The sequence below is a fragment of the Apteryx rowi genome, unplaced genomic scaffold, assembly GCF_003343035.1.
Source record: "Apteryx rowi isolate R43461 unplaced genomic scaffold, aptRow1 scaffold_279, whole genome shotgun sequence".
Lineage (NCBI taxonomy): Eukaryota > Metazoa > Chordata > Aves > Apterygiformes > Apterygidae > Apteryx > Apteryx rowi.
Window position 1 is genome coordinate 591,107 of NW_020449185.1, and position 20,833 is coordinate 611,939.

General features: G+C 44.2%; 1 long non-coding RNA gene across 3 annotated transcripts in view; it reads left to right on the forward strand.

Annotated features, from left to right (window-relative positions):
* Positions 1-20,833, forward strand: part of LOC112967521 — a 91,299-nt gene that overhangs the window by 46,986 nt on the left and 23,480 nt on the right. For 2 of the 3 annotated variants that reach the window (XR_003253978.1, XR_003253979.1), the window contains one exon: positions 16,199-16,609. The exons of the other annotated variant lie outside the window; for it this stretch is intronic. This is a non-coding gene — a long non-coding RNA (uncharacterized LOC112967521). Of the gene's footprint in view, positions 1-16,198; positions 16,610-20,833 lie in introns of those variants that run through there. 3 annotated transcript variants of the gene reach the window in all.

The following is a 20,833-nucleotide window of genomic DNA, read 5'->3' on the forward strand; positions in this document are numbered from 1 at the left end:
TTGTCAGCTCTTATGGTGTCCTAGCTTTGTGGTCTTGTTTTCTGCAAGCCCTAACCAAATCTTGGACATTTGAGAGATGAAAGAAACCAGGCTCCAGAAAATCCCAGATTCTTAGCAGTTCTGACCAAATAAAAATGTTTTTTATGGTTGATAAAATGGACAGGTCCAGTCCTTTTTGAGGTAGCTTACTTGGGTCTAAGTGTCTTTGGAAACGGGAAAAAGAAGAGGTACTCATGACCTTCTAGAAAAGAGTTTGATCCATAACAGTCAGCCATTAAAATACAGGAGATTTTTGCCAGCTGAACAGGAGAAGCTACCTCCAATAAAGCCAATCGAAAGCAATTTCCTTGCTGAAAGGTGGCCTACCTGAGACAGAGCAGCCYGCACCAGCTGCATGCCACTGCTGTCAGACTTGGCCGGGTCTGTCAATTAAGGGAACACAGAGCAATCTGTGAGCGCTGAAAGGGATCCCTTCAGAGCGCTCTGTGGCTGAGAGACAGGCCCATTGTCTGCATGCATGTCTCACATAGTTTCAGAGCCCTGATAAGCAGGCATGCCATGAAAACCCGCATTATATGGTGAGCTCGGGAATACTTGGGCTGGGGGTAAAAGAGAGATGGGGGGTTGGAAAAGAGGTAACACTGCACCTTTGCATTGTGGGAGGTGGGGCAATGAAAGACGTCGCGTTTGGTGGTCCCCCAATATAACCTTCTTTCTCACAAACTCTTGTTGAATGATGAAGTCGTCGTTTCCTCTGCTTCCCCTCCTCCCCTCCATCCTTGTCCTTTCTTCTGGAGTTCAGAAATCAGCTGGGAAATTACTGTGGCATTAAGAAGACAGCCTAACCACTTTCAACATGTGGCAAGGCAGGAGCGGAAAGTCCTTTTTCCTGGGAATCTGTGACCACCAGGGTCTATAGGACTGTGGTTTGGGAAGAAGGAAGGCTTCAGATTTATAAAAGATTATACTGTCCATTGCATAGGGTGGTAGGCAGAGGATTTTGGGGAAGGAATGAATGGGATCCCCGACCAGCCACCTACCAGTGTTTGCTTTCATCTTTTCCGCCTCATACCCTGGTGCCTGGACCCCTTGGGATGTATGGGCCCTGTGTGCCTGCTAGGTACAGATCCAGAAGGACTTGTGCTCTTGGTTGCGCAGATCCTAATCTAGAGCAGGATGCCGTCTTAGACTCCACTGCTACTAGCTTTTGCTTAAGCTGRGAGTACATAAATATGTTAGAACATGCCAAAATGGCAACATTACAAACCAAACCGTGTGTTGATTTTGTATTACTTTTGGTGATCATTTTGCTTAGCAAGCAAAGGTTCTAGCAGAACTGTCTCTTTAAAACAAAATATCCACTGCATAAAGTTGGCTTTTCATATGCTTGAGGATATAGAGGCTGTATGCTGTGGGATGGGAAGCAAGGGAATGTATCCACAGAAGTGAGGCATCTTTCCTCATTTGGAATCTTCTTGTTACTTCGGTCAGTCTGAGTGAATGAAATCATGTCTGCTACTGATGCTGTATCATATAGATGGGATGGACCGACGCCGGGGTAACAGGACACAAATACCATCGTCCAGAACACAAAAGCAGGGGTTGTTAGTGGTCTTTCCTAGCACTTTTGCATTCTCCTGGTTGAGGACCCTGGGTATTTTCTGCAGTCTCTGCAAGCTGATAATCTTCGTATTTTAAGTTTCGTGAAAGCACTCTAATCTCCATTCCAGGTTTGAGCCAAAGCCTGAAGACAATGATGTCCTTAGCTTGACCAAAAAGGATGTTAGATCAATCCCACTATTAACTGTGTAGCTCATGACCTTTCTCACCCGCAAATGCAGATAGGCCTTCTCTGAAGCACAGCAGAAGCCCACAGCATTCACTCAAGTCATGCTCTGGGCTGTGGAGGGCACCTCGAAGAATTTTGTCATTTTCTTCTGCTTGTCTGTCTGTTCTGATATCTTTTTAGGCCTGTTGGATCTGAGACATTTTTGATGAGAGGAAAAATAAGTTGAGGCATCTCCCAAGACTGTTCGCGCTCTTTTCAACAAAACAAACTGCCCCTGAGTAGCTTRTGTAGAGATAGTCCAAGTACAGTCTTCACACTGCATTCTTGCTTCAAGGTCCAGCAAACTAATTAAGTGATGATGTTTTTGCAGATTGTCCTCAGGAGGTAAGTGAGCCACTCAGGGAGATAAATGGGGTAGTCCACACTTCTCAGAATGGTTGTTTCAGGATCTTGTCAGACTTAAGTGGACACCAGTGGTTTCAGGCAGGGTGCATGCTCAATTTTTCCTTTACATTTAGGGCAGAGAAGAGCTGTGTCATTGTAAAACGGAAGCTGAAGTGGTGGTATTAAAATGATTCCTGGTGTATCCTGCTGTAGTTTAGGTCTTGCTCTTCAAGATACAGAAGGAAACTTCTCATCCTCACTCTTCTGTTTGTACTCTTTCATTTATAAGCCAGTGCTCCACATTGGCACCATACATTACTAGCTTTTTACAACAGTCCTTGCCTGCTCTCCTCAGTTTATCCTGTGCTTCCCTACAGGAGGATTTGAGTGACTGGGTGGTTTTGTGTATTTCAGATAGGTACCTGGGGTATGTTGGGGAAAGTGTTTTCCCTTCTATCCCATTTTCCAGAGAGTGCACAGTCCTGCATATGTGTGCCTGGCAAAATGTGAACTGCTAGACATCTGCTTCTTCAGGCCCCTGTGACCTCTCTGTGGTTTGGAAAGCGGAGACCTTTCATCTGTGGTTTGTGTGGGAGAGGTAGGTGATACTGTGGTTTGCAAACAGCTGATGGTTCTCTTTCTCCTTCAAAGAAAAAGAATAGTGTTGATCTGTTACAGTGCAGGGCATCGTATGAAAGATTTGGGAGTAGGCAGGATGATGTGGTTTGCTCTGCAAGCTGCAATTCACTTGTGTCATAGTATATGTTTAAGAAAAGGTGGCAGCCTTGGTTGTGCCTTTAAGCCACAGGCCTGCTTTAAGGGCAGCATGGAATGGTACAGAACCAGCAATAAAACCCCAAGAGTTGCAGTTCTCCTTCTGCATCCCTCCAGGATGTGTAGCAGCTGCTCACCCTAGGCAAAAGTACTCCTCTTTCCTACAATTGGTCTGTACAAGGGGCATTTGTCTACAGACATCTACCCCATTAGGTGTCCTGTGGCATTGCCTGGCACAATTGTAGAGTTCAAGGGAGCACAACTGCCATTATCCCTCATGACCCTGGAGGCTATGTTCAGCAGTTTGGGCAAAGACCGCTGAGAAAATGTTGAGTTTGAGCAGACACTGCTGTGTGAATGTTTGTGTCCATTTGAAAAGACAGTAGGAGGGGAGGGTGGCACTCAAAGGAGACAGCTCAGAAAGAAAAGGGTGGGACTGTGGCATTTGTCTGTGCAAATGTGAAAACATCCAGTGTGCAAGAGTCCAGTGTCCAGAATATAAAATATGCTGCACTGGACTAAACCAAGATCCGTCTTTCTCGGGATTCTGTGTCCCARTGAAGTGAATATTTAGGGAAGAGAATAAGAACAGGATAAGTATATACTGATCACTCTGATATATTGCATTTTGCAATCAGAGTTTAGAGATTTCCTGAACTGGAGAATGTATTGATCTCGTCATGATTGGTAGTCCCTATTGGGTTAATATCAGTCCCTCAGGCTCCCATGACACAATTGCCTTGGGCAGCAGGTCTGGCAGTGTTCAAAGGGACAGGAAGGAGATGATGTGTGTTGGCAGAGCAGGGACTAGTGCTTGAGGTCTCTAACAGCATGAATGCTGTCAAGGCATAGCAACCTGGGAGACCTCCAGCTGGGAAGGAGCAAGGAGAAGTGGAAGCATGTAAATCGGCGATATTCAAGACACTGTAAATACATCAAGACAAAGCCACATGACTGTGGGTGATTTGTTGGTTAAGGAGCAGGCTTTCCTTACATTTTGAGTTTTGGCCAAGTACTTAAGAGCATGATCAGATTGCCTTTGACCTGTCCAATCCTGGGAGCTCACAGGGCTGCCCTCACTTGTAGCACCTTGGAATGGCTCTATGCAATATTTTGTCTTTATTCAACAGTGGGCCTTGCTACAACCCTCTCAGCTGTAGTCCGTTCCCAACATACTTCAGCATTAGGGATGTACAAAGTATGGTCATTGGTCATCCCTTGTGGATATACAGGACACACTCCCATGTGTTCTTCAGGAACCAGACACTTTAATAGCCTGCTAGAGCCAACCCCTACAGCTCACCTTTAGCTTATGTGGGAGAGGCTTGTCCTTTGGGTTTTAGCGCCTAAATTTGATCCCTGTTAGACACATTGCTKCAGCTTATGAGAAATGGGATTTTTAAAAGAACTTAGTACTGCTTTAGTTCTTTTTCTTTTGAAATCAATGGCGTGCTGTAAAATCCCGCCCTTGGGGCTTATGCATGTTAGAGGGAGTGGAGTCCTAAAATTTTTGAATGGCTTTTTTGTGAAACTCTTAATAGCTAGGTGACTCCTACTTATCATTGCTTCTTCAGTGCTGCTGACATTTCCAAGGAACACTAGCAGGTCAGAGAGTCAGCTCTGAGAAGCTGAGCTACTTCTTAACCACATTACGCTCACCTAGCTTGGTGCTTTATAACTCTGTCTTTAATGATTTTCTCAGCTATTTTTCCTGGTACTGGCGTAAGGCTCACTGAGGTCTATAATTCCCATGATTGCCCTTAGCACCTCTTTTAAAAGAAGTGCAAAATGTTGGCTCCCCTCCAGCCCAGTGGGAGAGTAGCTGTTTTTAATGATAAATTGAATATTTTTGTTAGTAACTTGTTCATACTTGGATTTCTTCAGAGCGTTTGCATAAATGCCATCTGGTCCTGGAGATTTCTTACCATTTCAATTCTTAGGTTATGCTATTATGTCTTTCTTTTTCCTTTTGAGTTTCTGCCTGTCTGTTCTTCAATATATCTAGTTCTGTCTGTCCTCTACTACTATTATAACTATTTGTAATTTGGTTTCACTTGGGTGCCTTGACCTCCTACTAGGGACCTCTTGTGCTTGATACTGTGCATATATCCAAAACAAAAATGGTCTTTATCCCAAGAAGCTTGTGCACAGGCTTTCTAAGACAGTCCAAGCATTGATCTAATTCTGCTTCTGTTGGGGTAAATGGAAAAACTTTACTCACATCAGCGGGACCAACAGTACTGTTGGGCAAATGTGTCCAAGTTCAAAAGCATTGTCCACTGGTGCCAATCAAGAACAGAGAGGCCACAAGCCTGGATTCCTACAGCTCTTATACTCTTTTACTGAAACTTGGGATAAGTTGTCTGGCTTCAGAGCTCCTTGCACCTTATTTTCTTTGTTGATTTCCCCACCTTCCAAAATGCTTTCATATCAACATTTGAAAGTGCCTGAACTATCTCCAGCAGTGATATGATACTCAGCTCATGGCTGTTCCATGGTTCTGTGGTGTCAAACATGGCAGCAAACAGCCCTGAGGTTTCTGGGCTGCTGTTGTGAGCTGTTAAAGCTGGAGCTGTCTGCGGGGACTCACYCTGCTATGAGCTGAGTTTGAAGGAGAGTGTTTAGCAGTTTCTGGACCGCCTGGCCCTCTTGGATCTGAGAAGATCTGAAGAGCATGTAAGGACCACAGGTCTTCACAGCCCACATGGGCTTCCACTTACTCCACCATGGTAACCAGTGCTCATTGTCTATGTACTAGAAGTAGATGAAGACTCATCTTAAGCCTATGCATGTGGGCTTGTGAGCCACTGAATCTGGATTTGCATGTATGTACTTGGGACTTAGCATGAACGTATGGATCTGTGCAAAATTCTCTTTTTAAGAGATCCTAGAGGTACCTGTATGTTCCTTTTCATGTCTGCRTGTATTTCCATGTGAGCATGCATTCAGTACAAAGGAGAAGTCTGTGTTACATTTGTCTGTCCTGGGAGATCAGTAATCTTATACTCAGTTTTAAGGAYAGAAAAACTGAGGCACAAACATGACCAGAGGGAAATCTGGGAATTGTGTCCATGTATCTTATACCCCAGTCCTATGTTTTAGTTACCATGCCTTTCCGAGGATCACCCTGTTCTCCCTACAAATTGAAAATCCCTGTTCTCAGTGAATCATACTAGAATATCCCTGTAAAGGCATTCCCCCTTCATGGTCCAGTATTTCTGACTGTGTCTGGGCAATAAGGTATCCAGAACCTCATCAGCCAATTCACATTGTTTAACAACCCGCTCTCATTACTTGGGATAAACTCTGCAGTCTTTTCATTTACATAGCTCCAGCCGCCTCTCCTCACCTCGTTCTTGCTGTCAGCATCTTTCTGAATGGAGTTTGCTAAAAGAGAATGAACCCTACCCTTTTCCCCTCCCTTCCCCACTCCCAGCAGGCAGGCAATATGGCACAGTGCGGTCTCCAATGTCCCTTTAGTCACTTCTCTGCTGTCGGTGTCATAGGGCTAGTGTTTAAGCATTTTCATGCTGGATTTGAAATGAGATTATAGACTGGTCCACTCAATTGACTTAATGGATTTTAAGAGACTAGATCCTATTAATGCAGTCAGTGCCCCAGGGTGCCTCTCCTACTGCAGACAAGATAATCTGCCATGCAAATTAAATCCTGCCTCAAGATGCAGGGCCTGCTTAATGTGATCCATTACACAGTTTACTTGTTTATATCTAATATTGTAACAGGAATAGGCTTACGAGCAGCAGGACTCAACTGAATAGAAGAGTAAATTACCAGGAAAATAAGGTTTTAGAGCCTCTCTCTCTTCCTTTCTGTCAATTGCTCCTRTTTTCTCTTCTCTTTCTCTTTGTCTGTATCTCTTTCTCTCTCTCCCTCCTCTCTCACTTGTGAAAACACATTTCTGTTCTGCTTTTTGCATGTAGGAAATAATCTGGGAAAATAATATAGCTGTGAGTGACTGGATTCTGCTTTTGTTTACAGAGGTGTAAGTTGGCATTTTATCCCGGAGAAGGAGTGAAGAGGTTCAATGAAGCATTTATGGAGAAATGATCTTTTCTTTAGATCTTGTTCAGTCTGCGTGGGGTTTTGGAGTGAGGTACTCTGACTATCTCCTTCTGCTTCAGAAACACTCATGGGTGAGATTTCTTCTCTCTGAGCTGAAAAAAAATAACAGGTATAAAAATGAGCCTAGGTGRCAATGGGAGATAGGAATGCAGAAAATGGTCTAATTGAAGGACCAGGTTTGGATTTGGGAAAGAAAAAATGGTGATATCCAATTTGGACAGTTCAGCAGCAAAGAAATCAGAGTCTGAGAAGTGTTTCAGCAAGGGCTTCCAGCAGGAGTGCCTTAGGTCTATGTAGGAATAGAGAAGCTCTGAAGTAGATTTTCTAGGGAGGAGAACTCTCTGTCCCTAGCAGCATTGCATCTTTCAAGGATAATGCTTGTATAAGTGATCCTGCCAAGGGTGGGAGGATGAATTACCTGATCTCTGTGACCCTACCAGACCTGTCTTTTATGATTCCGTAGCTCAGTGTTAAGGATCTTGAGATAGGGGTCCATAAATTTAGGAACGCTGACACTGCATTGGAAGAGATACCTTTTCTCACATGATAGAGTCAGTGACTTGTCTTGCAGTTCCTGGAATGAGGATCTCAAGGATCAGAGTGATCTGGACAGGGATCCATGGCATGATCCATGGCAAAAATAACAAAGAGGAAAGAGATGGAAAGGGCTCCTTAAGTGTTTCAAGTGGTGAATTGCAGGTGATTGCTACTAAGAATAGAGGAGAGTCTGATGCCCCTTTGGTTTTGTTTGGATGCACACAAGATCTCAACTCAGTTCTGTAACTAAAGCAATTTACTGGCAGGAAACTGAGGATATACTATACCAGCAGACTGCTCTGAGTACATACGGACTYGTATGTTTTCATACCAATACAGTAAGAGTGCCCTACACAAGCAAAGTAGAGTATTGCCAGMCACAGTGCAGCTGCGCTGCTTTAATTGTACTGGGGACTTCTGTAGCAACAGCAATGTCAAGCAGAGATGGCCCTTCTTTGCGCTCCTGAATGAAATGACTGTGCTGTGATGTAGGTGTGTAGTCATGTTGTGATTTGGAAGATGCCTGTGTTGGAACCTGAGACACCTGTTGGGGGTTTCTGAGTGAAGTGAGATTAAAAGTTAAAGGCAGCAGCACATGTGGAATGATTCCTGAGGGCTGACATCGATAGAGAGTCTCTAACTGCAGAGGGGTCACTGTATCTGCAGAGATTCTCTGTGGCCAGACTTATAGTCTGCCCATTGCAAAGGAAGAATATAGGAGAGTCAGGCTACTTCACTGTCATGATGTCTTACCAGATCCATCTCTATTCCTGCAATGATGGGAGGCATCTCTGACAATATTCAAACAGTAGTGTGCAATTCCTGTCATTAGCACAGATTTCCTGAGCTTATCTGAGGTAAACCAGTTATTTCACCATGCCTCAGTTCCCAGTCTGTAGCAGAGTAGCTTTTTAGTTTTGTCTATGTGTGTAGAGCCCCAGCACAGGGACTGTACCTTTGGTAATTACCAGAGCTATGTATATTACTGCAGTTTCCAGCTGGGGCCCTGCACACGCAAGTGGTCGCTGGCAGGGGGCTTATTCCCACTGAGGGCACAAAGATGTAGATGAGCCCTAGCAGTGGTATCTGTTGTTGAGTGGTCCAAGCCTCATAACTGGTGCTGACYTGGGAAAATGTCTCCATAGAGGGAGCAACACTGCCTTAAACCCACACTTTCACCACCTCTCCTGATGGCGTATCATGCAGGAAAAGAAGTACGGGAGGAGGGAAAAGAACTGTTTTTTTAACTTAATTTAAAGCTTTTTATGAGATTTTCACAGCTGTGATCTTATCAGGGTTTAGCTATAGAAATTAAAGCTGCAATTATATTTTCCCCTTCCTGGAATGTAAAATAAAGTCTAGTGCAAAATGCATTAAAAACTGGAATGTAAAAGTGTAATTAATGTGGAGCAAAAAGCACATTGCGTCATTAACTTTTTTATTAATATTCTCATGCAGTGCAATTTCAAAGCTCGGTGCCACTCCATTTCCCCCAGTGAAATATCTCCCACTCTTTCATCGCTGCTACCTTTAACCTCATCTTTAATGGGATGACAGCAGCTTTCCTCTRGAATTACATCTCTGTCCATCCATCTATCCCACTAGATCCTTTCTCCTTCTGCCTAGGGTTGCCACCATGCTAGGGTGCAATTCTGTTCCCACTGGAAAGGGAGAGGGACAAATGCATGAGGCATTTATTTGGCATCTGTAGAGCAATGAGGGAGATGCTTTCTTGTCTGGAGGAAGGTAAAAGGGAGTTGATGCTCTCTTCAGCTGAGCTGGAGAAGCAAGGCTTCATCCTTGAAAGGCATTGAGAGATGCTTTGCTGGCACTCACATCTATTGACTTTTTTGTTTGTCTATGTAAGCAACGCTTATTCTGGGATCTGTTTACTCTTGCTGTGTTAAGGCCTRATCCTGTAAGCAGTAGCTGTGATGCACCATCTGGGTACTGACTTCATTACCCTTATTTTGTTGTCTCTGCATGCAGCAAGTGTTTTTCAGTTGCTGCTGTGTAAACAGAGGACCCCCACTTCCAACGAGATGTGAACCCAAGTTTTTTCCACTACCCACATGGCATTGATGGTAAGGCTAATATATATAGTCCTTTTCAGCATGGTTCATTTTCCCAATGTCAGCCAGTGCCACAGAAGGAAGAGTAGGGCCAGAATCTATTCTTGCTGAAATCAGTGGCAGCTTGACTGCTAGAACAGTAGTCCAATATGCGGAAAGCAGACTAATAAGTATACTGTAGAGACATCAAGAGCTCAGCAGTCTTGGTGTGGGATGTGCATCATTTTACAGGGAGAGGACAAAGGATAAAAAGGATCTGGATTTACCTCTCTTTTTTTTTTTTTTAATTTCCAAGAGAGAGAAATTTTCTAGACTCCATTCAGCCTTGGAGTGGGCAGAGACCATTCAAACTTGTTTTATGAAGACTTCTAAAACCTTATCTGTCATGGAGTGAGGCAGTGCTGTTGTGGCAGGTGATTCCCAGTTCCTAAAATTAGCTCCCAACTTCCTGATTTCATTGTCATTTGATGACAGATTAGAATTCAGGATCTGAGCTTTAGTCCCTACAATTATTGCTGGGCTTTGAAGTAGAAGCAAGATTTTGATAGCTATTTGCTTAGTTTTGAAATGGCTCTAAGAGTCTAGCCCAGGATCTCTGCCCATGACGTGTATCAGGAATATAAAATATTCATAGATGGTGCATAATACTGGATCCAAAGGGCATGACATGAATTTCCTGGTAATTGATGGGCAGCAAAACCTAGACTGTGTTGGAAAGATGGAGCCCTTACTGCATCTGATGATTTTATCAGATCTCTGCTTGACAKTGTAGATGAGGATTATCCTGCTCACCCATCTATCAGCATAGAATACCAGAGCTCATAAGTTGCTCAGATCTAACCCTGGTCCTGGGAAGTGGTCCAGAATTTGCTTGCATCTCACCTGATGTATTCACTTAGATAATTGGGCCCTGACCACTAAAAGTGGAGGTGGATTGGAGTCATGTCAGGGAAGAGAGGAGGAATTTTAGAAAGGGATTTGGGACTCTCCAAGTCAACAGGAGTCATTTGGATCCTGTGTAGAAGAGGAAGCATTGGAGAGTTTTCAAATGCATTCTCGCCTGCCCTATCATGGGGAGCTAATTGAGTTGTAGAGCCTCAGTCATGGATTCCCTAGTGCCAGTACTGTATAGAAACAAAATAAATGGTAACCTTGTCCCAGAAAGCTTATAACTGAAGTGCTCTGTTTGGGAAAAATTCCCTTTAAGTATGTGATCAATTCTTTACAGTTAACTGGACTGTCTCCAAAGATCTGAAGTAACTAATAACTAAGAGAAGTTGTCCTTATTTGTCTGCCTATGGTAGAATTCTAAAACCCACTGGGTATGATCTGGTATTTGTTGTGATTTGCTGTTTGTCTGAAGAAGACATCTGATAGYGTCAATCAAAGTTCTCATTTACTGATTTTTCAACTTTCAACAAAAYCAGTGCATTTCATGATGCATTGCCAATATTATCAGCATTTTTGTGGTAGCTGTTGCTCACATTTTTACTGAAATTATTATTGAAATAGCTTTGAAATTATAAAAATTTTCACTTAATGAAGACTATCTCCCTGGAAATCTTATTGGGTTTCAGATTAATTATGTATGCATTTCACACATCTGTGATTCCTAGGTCCTGCAGTATCAATTTCATCACTCCTTTTCTCAAGGCTTTCTTCTGCATAAAATGTCAGGAGGTAAAATGACAGTGTTTACTAGTGCTGTCCTGTAACAAAGCAAAGTTAAATACAGGCTGGTGTCTGACTTGTCTCTCTTTTTCAATGGGTGCTTCATTAGCTTGACATTGTTTTCCACCAGCCTGTTGGACTGGGGACAAGGAGGACTATGCATAATGTAACTTGGCTGAAACTTTACTGCAAAGTGCTTGAATTCTTGTAATCCCTACTCAGTAAGTGCCCGCTAAGTGTCAGTTGTTGCTATGTCAGGTACACCAGGATTAGCAAAATTACTTTTGGCATGTGTATTGATCTTTAGTACTTCATCATAAAGCTAAACTGGGGAAGTGGAAATGCTTGGCTTCAAATGCATAATACTTTCCCAAGATGGTCAAGTTTTTCCATATCATCAGCATGAGCTCTTCTGCTTGTCACAGCTTTTATTTCTGTAATTTCTGCTCATCTGTGGCCAATATAAAATAATTCTGAGCCTTCTTTAAGAGTTTTCAGTTTCCAAATGACTGGTGCAACCTTTACATTGTCTTTTAAACATATTTTTATAGTATCTTGGGGATCACTATTATTGGAGAATCTCCTCTAGTGCTAGGAGTGCTCCACCTTGAATTGATACTAGTGGTTGGAAGCATAATTTCCCAAAGTCTCTGGGTTAATAATCTCAGTCAAAATGCAGCCTTAGTAGCAGTTCTGGAAATCATTGTCCAAAATCAATTTAAGATGAAATTATTAGTTTTTAAATGAGGTTGGTATGCACAGGATTAAGTGCTAGACTTTCCTTTCCTGCACTTCTGTTAAATGTCCTGGACAGCGGGTCTGTGACCAGCAGAACTCTCCAAAGCTTTCATTCAGAATTATGTCTTTATTTTTCAAGGCTTGTCTGGGCGATGACAAAATGGAATTATTGATCATTTCAGAGAACACACACTTATATGTTACCCCCCCCAAAAAAAAGATTGTGCCCCCACCTCCCATTTCTTCCTTCTTGCATCCTATCTACTTTTTGCTAGTGCCCAAGTGGTATAAGCTACTCCTTTCAGTTTTGAATGTTATGCTGTAAAATGGCTATTCCACCCTCTTTGAAAAGGTCCCCCGATAGATTAATTCTGTACTTACTGTCCTAGTGTCTAGAGGGACATTTTCATTAGCTCTTTCAATTTCTCACCATTTTTACTGAGATTTGCATTCTGTATTCATTGGACAGTTTTGCACATGGGTGCTGTAGGATTGCTGGTTTCAACAGCTAGTTTGAGCATGCATTCTTTTCACAGTTTACCCTTTCAAGGTATCTTGGTACCCCTTCTTTGTATGTTGAAGCATGGATATTGATGGTGACCTCAACTTTATCGTGATTTACCTGCATACTTTSCGCATTAGCTTTTCCTGGAGGGTATGTTACCTCTCTTAAATGGGATTTACATATTTCATGCCCATTCAGCCCAGCAGCTTTTGCTATCTTCACARTCGCCTTGAGCCTTTGATCATTTTCTTCTACTGTTCTACCCCAGCTTAAAATGCCATCTGTATCCATATCATCAACAGTTTGTTGTTCTAGTAACAACCCAAATGGCAGTCTGCAGAAACAGCGTTTCTCGAAAGGAGTGTGCAGTCTGCACAAATGAGAGCGCTGTGTTTGGAATCCTGCTGATGTATCCAGTGTAGAAGAAGATTTGGCAATCTTTTTCCAATATTTTTCCTCTTATAGACAGTAAAATATGTTCCTTTTTACATTATTAGTTACCTTTTAGCTCTGTACATTAGTAAAAGACTCTTCACCTTTTTCCTACAGAAGTCAAGGAGTTTTCTCATTCTGATGATTCTCTTGTTTACATTATGATTCTCAGTTTATATTAGCTTTTGATTTAGCGGTCATAAAATCTGAGACAGTTTGGCTTTTCCACTGGTATTTCTTACTCTGCTCARAATTTTCTGACTCCTTGTATTATATCTTCACTCTTCCTTACTAGTTTTGGTCTTCTGACTGTCCAATGAATATATATTGTTGATGAGACCCAGGACATAACATACTTTTAGTACAGTATCAGATGTTCTTTCCTCTGATATTATTACAATTAATATGACAAACTACATCTCTTCTGATTTGTGATTTCTCTATATGGTCCTGCCTTCACTTTTTTATCTCTTCTGGCTTTTAAAATAAGTTATTTACAGTGTTTTTKACAACATATTGGCTTAAGCACAAATATTTAGCTGAAGAGTATTAATGTCTCAATTGCTCTCAACCTGGTAACCCATTCAGCTTAAACTGGGTGTCCGTACCATCTTGGAGGAATTTGTTGTGCTGTCTGTTCCTGGTGGATGCTTTCTACAAGGACTGATCTGGAGCCATACAGCAGTTCTGTGCTACTGGACGTCCTGTCTCCAGCCTGAAATCTAACTCACTGTCCCAGTTACTTGTGGGCTTTGGGTAGGAAGCTGAATGTCACTTGTAGGAAAAGCAGGGCTGATAGATCTCATTGCAGCAGCAGCGTCTGATCACACCTGTCTTAACACAACATAGCAAAACTCATGCTTCTTGTACTGGGAAGCAATGGTGACCAGCTATTCTGGTTTTCACTCATTTCTCTCCCCTTTATACTCATTGAAAATAAAATGTTTGGACAAAGGGCTGTCCAAAGAGCAGTATAGCCCGCTGTATTAGCTGACTATTACACTGCCTCTAACAGCCATATTCAGTTGATGTAGAAGCTGTAAACAGGGGCCCATCTGAGGAGGGCAGTAGCTGGGGATGTTGCGGTTGCAGAGAGGTGGCCTCAGACAAGTAATCGGATGCTCATTAGATTTAAATGACCACCTTGAGATGCACTTGGGAGCAGATGGGAAGCCAGTGCAGTACCCAGAGCACAGGTGGGCTGTGCTTATGCCAGCCTGCTCTTCTAAGCAGGTGAATTGCTATCTCTGGACTGACTGAGGCTCTCCAGGGGTCTTCAAGGTGTTGCACTGTTTCTCTCCTAGCAGAAAGGAGACACAGCATTGCCCACACAGTGCAAAGCTGTATTAACAGCTAGGCAGACAGCTACCTGTGTTCAGCCCAGAGCTGGCCTGAACAGATAAGTATACTCTGCTTCCAGCAGAGCAGCTGGGCACAGTGGGTCCAATTCTGCCAAGGACTGAGTACCTGTACTTCCTCAATTGAGCGACTAAGACAAGCCTGGCAAAGGTCTTGGAAAGGAAGGAGCTCCTGTTTAACAGCATGGGCTTGTGGTATAACTGTTCATGAACTGTCTAGCATTTAGGGCTTGATTCAAAATCTGCTAGAACTGTAGGAATCTCTTGGGCATTTTAGAGTAGGTTTTTAGTCTTCGCCTTGTATGTGAAGTTTCCTGGGGAATAAGCAGCAGTGGCTTTGCATCTTCCAATGGATGGGCAGCGTAGTGGTTGCTGAGCTGAGCTCCTGCGATGTGCAGGGTAGTACCAGCACACTGTGGTCAGATGGCCTGGAGGTGTTAAATATAGCACCATCAGTGGTGAATGTAACCAAAATAAAGTGATAGCTCCTGGCCAATCACTTGTAGCTAAATCTCTGCCTAGGAAATATGTAGACTTTTGCGGCCAAGTGTCAGCTTCTGAGAAAACCTGTGCTCTAGTCATTTAAAAAATGCCTGGCACCACCTTTTTCATTAGTGATGGAGGCATAAGCCCTTCCAATTTACACCATGCTGAGAGGCATATGTTCAGCAACCTAGTGAATGAAGGTGGGAGACTCAATGGGTAAAGAGAGATTCATATTTTCCCCTTCTAACACTGCTCTCCAAAAGAACCCTCAAATTGATTTGGTTTATGTGAGGAAGATGGAAGGATTCACAGAGAAGGAGTTGGCTCTATTTACAAGCGCTACTTCATCACTTTGTAACAGATTGCTGTAGTCTACGTTTTGTTTTGGGAGGAGGAAAGCTAAATGTCCCTACCCATCAGTCCCATTCAGAACTACAGGGACATGCTGACATGTTATTCCCCCAGATGACTCAAGAACATCAGGAAAAGAAGGACATCCCATTAGATCAGTTCATAAAAAGACAACCCTAAGGTCCTTTAAGACCATTAGCTAAACATGTTGGTTGTTGCTTGAAAGTGTTTTTCTTGCTTGGATGCCAAGACCCTCTTAAACTCGCTATCCTTTGAGAGCAGCCTTGATACATTGATCTGTTCTTGACTCAGGCATAGTTACTGGCTTGTCCTCTAAGTGGTCATTGTGAAGGGCCAGCGGATCATCTGCATGACCAATGATGTGGATGAGATAAACTTGGATGCAAAAGGTCATGTGAATAAGGGGATTCTTTGTAAGCCTCTTTCCAAGGACCCGGGATAAACTGTTGTGCTGCAGCTTCTGCCTGTTCTGGATGAATTGGGAGAGCTGGTAGCTTCTCCCCTTTCGAAAGAAAGGGTTAAACTTCACCTACGTGTCATCTCTTTGGCTGTCTCTGGTTTCCTCAAAAAAACCCTTAAAACCGAGGAATAAATTAAGTCTGCAAGCTGGAGAGCTTCTTGTTGTCTCCTCCTGTGTTACACTTGCTAAGCACCTGTTAAAGAAGTAAGTAGGAACTTAAATCAATGCCTTTGCATTTTTACTGAGAGCAGGAAGGTTAAGGGATCTTCAGGTCAGTCTGCGGTTGGTCACAGCCACCACATCTACCTAACCTTGAAATAGTCTCTGGTCCACATGGAGACAAAGAAAAAGTAAAATGGAGTGGAGAGGAAGCTCAGTTAGGCGAAGACCTAGTATAGCCTATTTTTCTCTTGCTCCTCCTCTGTCCCAGCTAAGCACCTACAGGTAACACCCCTCTGCTGACCACCGCTTGCTACCCTGTCTCTTTCTCTGTTTCCCCCAATTCTGTTCCAATACTTTCTTTATTCTTTGGTATAGAACAGAAACTTCATGGAGCCTGAAGGCGAGGGAGCACACCTCATTCTCAAAGACAACCTCCTTGATTATTATGCTGTGGTTTCCTTTAAATCTCTGCTGGAGTGGAGTGGAAGATCTGTCCATGGCCTGGCTCCAAGACCAAATCCCTGGTGAATGTAGCCTGACAGAGAGAATGAAAGGACAGAATAAGAGAAAAAAAGAGGAAAGGAGGAAAAGGGAGGCACTGTGACCCTTGTGCTGAAGCCTTGTGAGCGTGGCAGAGACTTCTGTGTGTTTGTGTGGAAYGGGGGCTGTTTAGATAAACAGATGGCAACAAATGGCATAAAATTATATACCCATAATGTCAGTTCATAACATTTTGTTCGACATACTTGATTTAATCGCTTAGCTGACGATTTTGCTTTTGGGCCCATATGGTGGCAAATGGCAAATGAACCCTCTTTACACAGCAACTCCAATCTGGCACTTTTATCACCGAGACTCAGGGAAGAATCCGGGAGGAGAGAAATGCAGATGGAAAATGAATGAGCAAGAAGGGTGGGGTGCGTGTGTGGGAAGAAGAAGATTTGGAGGTGCGGCCAGGGGAGTGTTCTGAGGAGACAGAACTGGGGAGTGATTGAAATGAGGAAGGGATGGTTGGGACAAGAGGACTCGGGGCATCTGTTCTTTAGGTGAGCATCTGAGAGATGAAAGAGGAACACGGAGAATTTGAGAGAAAAACTGTGGAGAGAAAATAAGCAGAAAATAAGGGGAACAGCATTAAGGGGAAGGGAGAAGAGAGTGAAGAGATGCCACCCATAGGGGAGGTGAAGATCATAACAAGTTTTAGGAAGAATATTCAAATCTAGTCTAAAAACATACGGAAGAAAGTGTGAAACCAAGRGAACAGACTGTCTGAATGGATTCTTCAAAGGGCCCAGGAATAAAGTCATGGGAAATGTACCAGATGAAAACTGGTCCTCTGTACTGCTGCTAGTGTGGTACTCCTCTGAGAAGTGGGTATACTGAGGATGGCAACATTAAGATGATGACCAAGTTCCAATACCAGATGGCTTTATTGTCACCAAAATTGTGGCAGCATCTGGCAGAACATTCTGGCCCTGAAACTGTTTTCTACAACCTAACTTTTCTTAAAGCTGTGAGGATGTGTACCTTCACTTTGGATAACTTTTCAGCTGGGTTGCGATTTTGTAAAATGTTGAGGCCCCTAAGTTTCCCTGGCAGTCAGTGAGTAGGGCAGTTCCCCCGGGCACTGTGGGGCTAATGGCAAGTACAGTGTACCTCCGTGCACTAGCTCTGTGGTAAGGATCATCCTTTGCCTGTGCTAAGGGGAGCACAGAAGGGGCAGCTCCCTAGGAATGCTGCCTCAGTGACTAGGATATGATCCCCAAAAGGATGAGGTGATGTGGCAGTGCCCTGCTGAGGCCATATCTAAGCCTGGCAAGACTGAGAAGAAGTTAAGAGAAGTTAGAAGGAGCTGTAAATGTGATTTTTTGGCAAGACAACCCTCCTAATAGGGCATCAGCATCCTCATCATTTATAGTTTTGGACAAAAACACTCATCAAAATCCTGGAGAGAAGATCCCTGCAWTGAGTCCACAGAATTGGCTGGTGAGGCAGGGGAACTATATTTCAAATGATTCTGAGAAGTATGCAGCTTGTAAAGTTTCATCATGGCAAGGCATTTTGTCTAAGCATAACAATGCTAAGCAAAAGTCAGAACATCACAGAGAAACTTGTTACAACTTAGGCAAGCTTTCTCCAGCATCTCTTCCCCTTCAGGCTCTGCTCTTTTGTATTCTTTTTCCWTTATGGTACAGTAGTGGAACGCCAGACTGATTCCTGTGATCTGAGTGTGTTGGTCAACCCARCTGTTGATGTGAATCTGATTTGCACCATACTCAGGCTGGTGAAGACTGYCAGGCAAGAGTGCTAGCTGCTGGGTAGCTTATAGCTTTTTTATGGGAATTCTGGATCCATCTAACCCCTCTGTTGTATGTCTCTAATTGCTGGAAGATCCAGCTACAGAAACTGAACTAGATTCCAGTTTCCTCTAGGATGTCTACGCATGTTTCTGGGCACAGTGAACCTTAGCTTTTACTGTGTTTCTCTTGTCTGTCATTGCATGCTGCTGTGGCTGTGATCTGCCCACTGTGCAGCTGGGGCTAGTTAGTTTGCGATTAACCACTTAGTTAAAGATGGCTTACTTGATTGAGGTTTATTGTAGTTAAGTCTGGACGTGGCTTAGGTCTATCAGAAGATCTATGTGTCTCCAATATTTGCGGTACCTACAAACAGCCCCTTTCTGATGAAAACGACTGTTGCCACTTCAGAATAGGGGCAACCCTTCTTCCCGGCTTCCTGCCCAGCAGGCAACCAGCTGGTAACAGTTGGCTGTGGTCTGTGCTGTTCCCTGCCTTATGATCCCATTGACTTGTGAAGAGGGGTGCTAGATGGGTCCCAAGGATGCTGCTAGAACCACACTGGAGGCTTTGGGGCTTCCAGGGTAAACCTTGGGGGTTGGTCCCCCCACCTCCTTCCCCATCTGCAGCTTTATGAGTTCAATTTCAAAGTCTCTGCTTCAAGAAGCTGGTTTAAAACGGCTCCCTCCTCCTTCTCCTCCCCCGTTCACACCCCCCAGGCTCTTTACAACTAAACAGTTTGTCCTTTTCCYGACGTTTGGGAGAATCTGGGAATGTAAGTGCTCCAATAACTCATGTCTGAGCTCTCATTTACCCCCTGCCGGCATGGGGATGCTGCACACCCGCCTCTCAGAATGCCAAATGAGTCGTGGCTGCCGCCTTGTCCCCTGCGCTCCCTGAGGCCAGCAAGTGGGACCCCCAATCTCGCTGGGGCTGYTCAGAGGGAGCCAGATGAGCATCCTCACCCGGTCCTGAGTGTGACAGCTCTGGCAAGCCCCTGGAACTTGGGTTTGCAATGTGCAGGATAGCCAAAACAGGGGATCCACCTATCTGGGATATAGTGAGGGAAGGGAGAAGATTAGGTCCTAGAATTTAAGAAAGATGAATTTTGTAGCTTGGATTGTGAGGGGTGGCTTCAGACAGGGAAATCTGCCTTTTAATTTTGACTGTGCCACTGACTTGTCACCTTGTCTTGGCTCAGTCATTTAGCTTCTGCCTGTCTCAGTTTTTTATGTTGCCTGAGGGGCAAAATGACATTTTCCCACCATCCCCCAGCAACTGCAAGGTTCACACTGAGAACTGCTGCAAAATGTTTTGAGATCCTTGGTTTGAGCAGAACAGATTGTGATGAAAACTGGGGCGGGAAAAGATATCATCCCTTCCAGCCTTTGGAGAAGTGGGGATTCCTTTCAAGCCCCGTGGGCCTTTGCAGGTAATGCGACTGGCTGTCTCCCAAATATCCTTTGAAAACAACTGAGGATGACTGAGGGTTGAACTCCAGTCATGGTGGGACCTGTTTCTAAGCTGTAGGAAGAGTGGAAAGTTGTAGTGGGTCTTCCCCAACACCCTCCCCTTGGCTCTGTGACTGTATCTGCTCCTTTCATTTGCACTGCCTGTGCAAGTGCTTTGTGTTCACCTACTGTCCCTTATCCTTGATTCTCTTTTTCTGCAACGTAGTTGTTCTCCCCCTTGCCATTCTCTGAGGACTCTGTCCCTCCAGTTGCTTTTTCAGTATAGCTGGGTGAGGTTTCGCTACCCACCTGGCTCATGATACAGAGGTTATGTCTGTCAGTGTGGGGAATATTACTCCCATTTCACAGAAGGGAGTACAACATAAATTGGTCTTGGACCACCAGTCTTTCCTGGTCCCAGCCTGGAGAAGAAATGATTTATGTGCTGTTCATATGCAATTCTCACTCCAGTGAAGCTAAAAGCTTGTTGTGGTGTTACCAGCATAGGTCAGTTATCAGCTATATGGCACCCTGAATTCCAACCCTTTTTCCTCTTGCTTGCTCTGTTCAGCCTGGCTGCTTGGCCAGATCAGACACCTCGCCTTGGTCTGCAATGCAAGTGGAAAATACTGCAGGCACTAAGCACTGATGACTCTTCAGTTTACATTTCCCATTCCGATGAGGGAGATGGTCCTGATCCCTCCTTGCTGCCCAGCACACCTCGTGGCCTCCGTCCTTCCCTTGGTCCTGTGTGGGTGGGCAAAGGCAGCCAGCTGCCTGCAGCCCTGGAATTGCTGACTCAGATGTTCTCGTGTCCACTAGACTGGGCAGGAAGGGGGAGGGGGGGATTCTCCTTAAGCAGAAATGAAATAAGCTCTCCCTTGGGGCTCAGGAGGGAGCAGATCAAAAGCCTCTCCTCCCCGAGCCCTCACTCATGGTTCCCTCTCTTCCTTTCTTCTAGGACTGTTTGGGGGATATGGAAGAGGTGTCTAACAAAGAGGGCATCAGCCCATGTTCAGAGCACTTCAGCCCACAGTCGCTTGGCCCTGTGTGACTTCAGGCAGCCTTTTTCACTGTACCTCTCCCCTGCCTTCCCCTTTTTCCATTTCTGCCTCTCTCCCTTTCTCTGCTCGTGGACCTGGCAGGCGGCAGGAAGTGCTGAGGATGAGAGCAGGTCCCTAGTGTCTCCTTTAACTGCCATTTCAGTTAAATTAGTACAGAGACCTGCAAATAAAGCCCCCCCCTCCCCGTGGCTCCCCTCC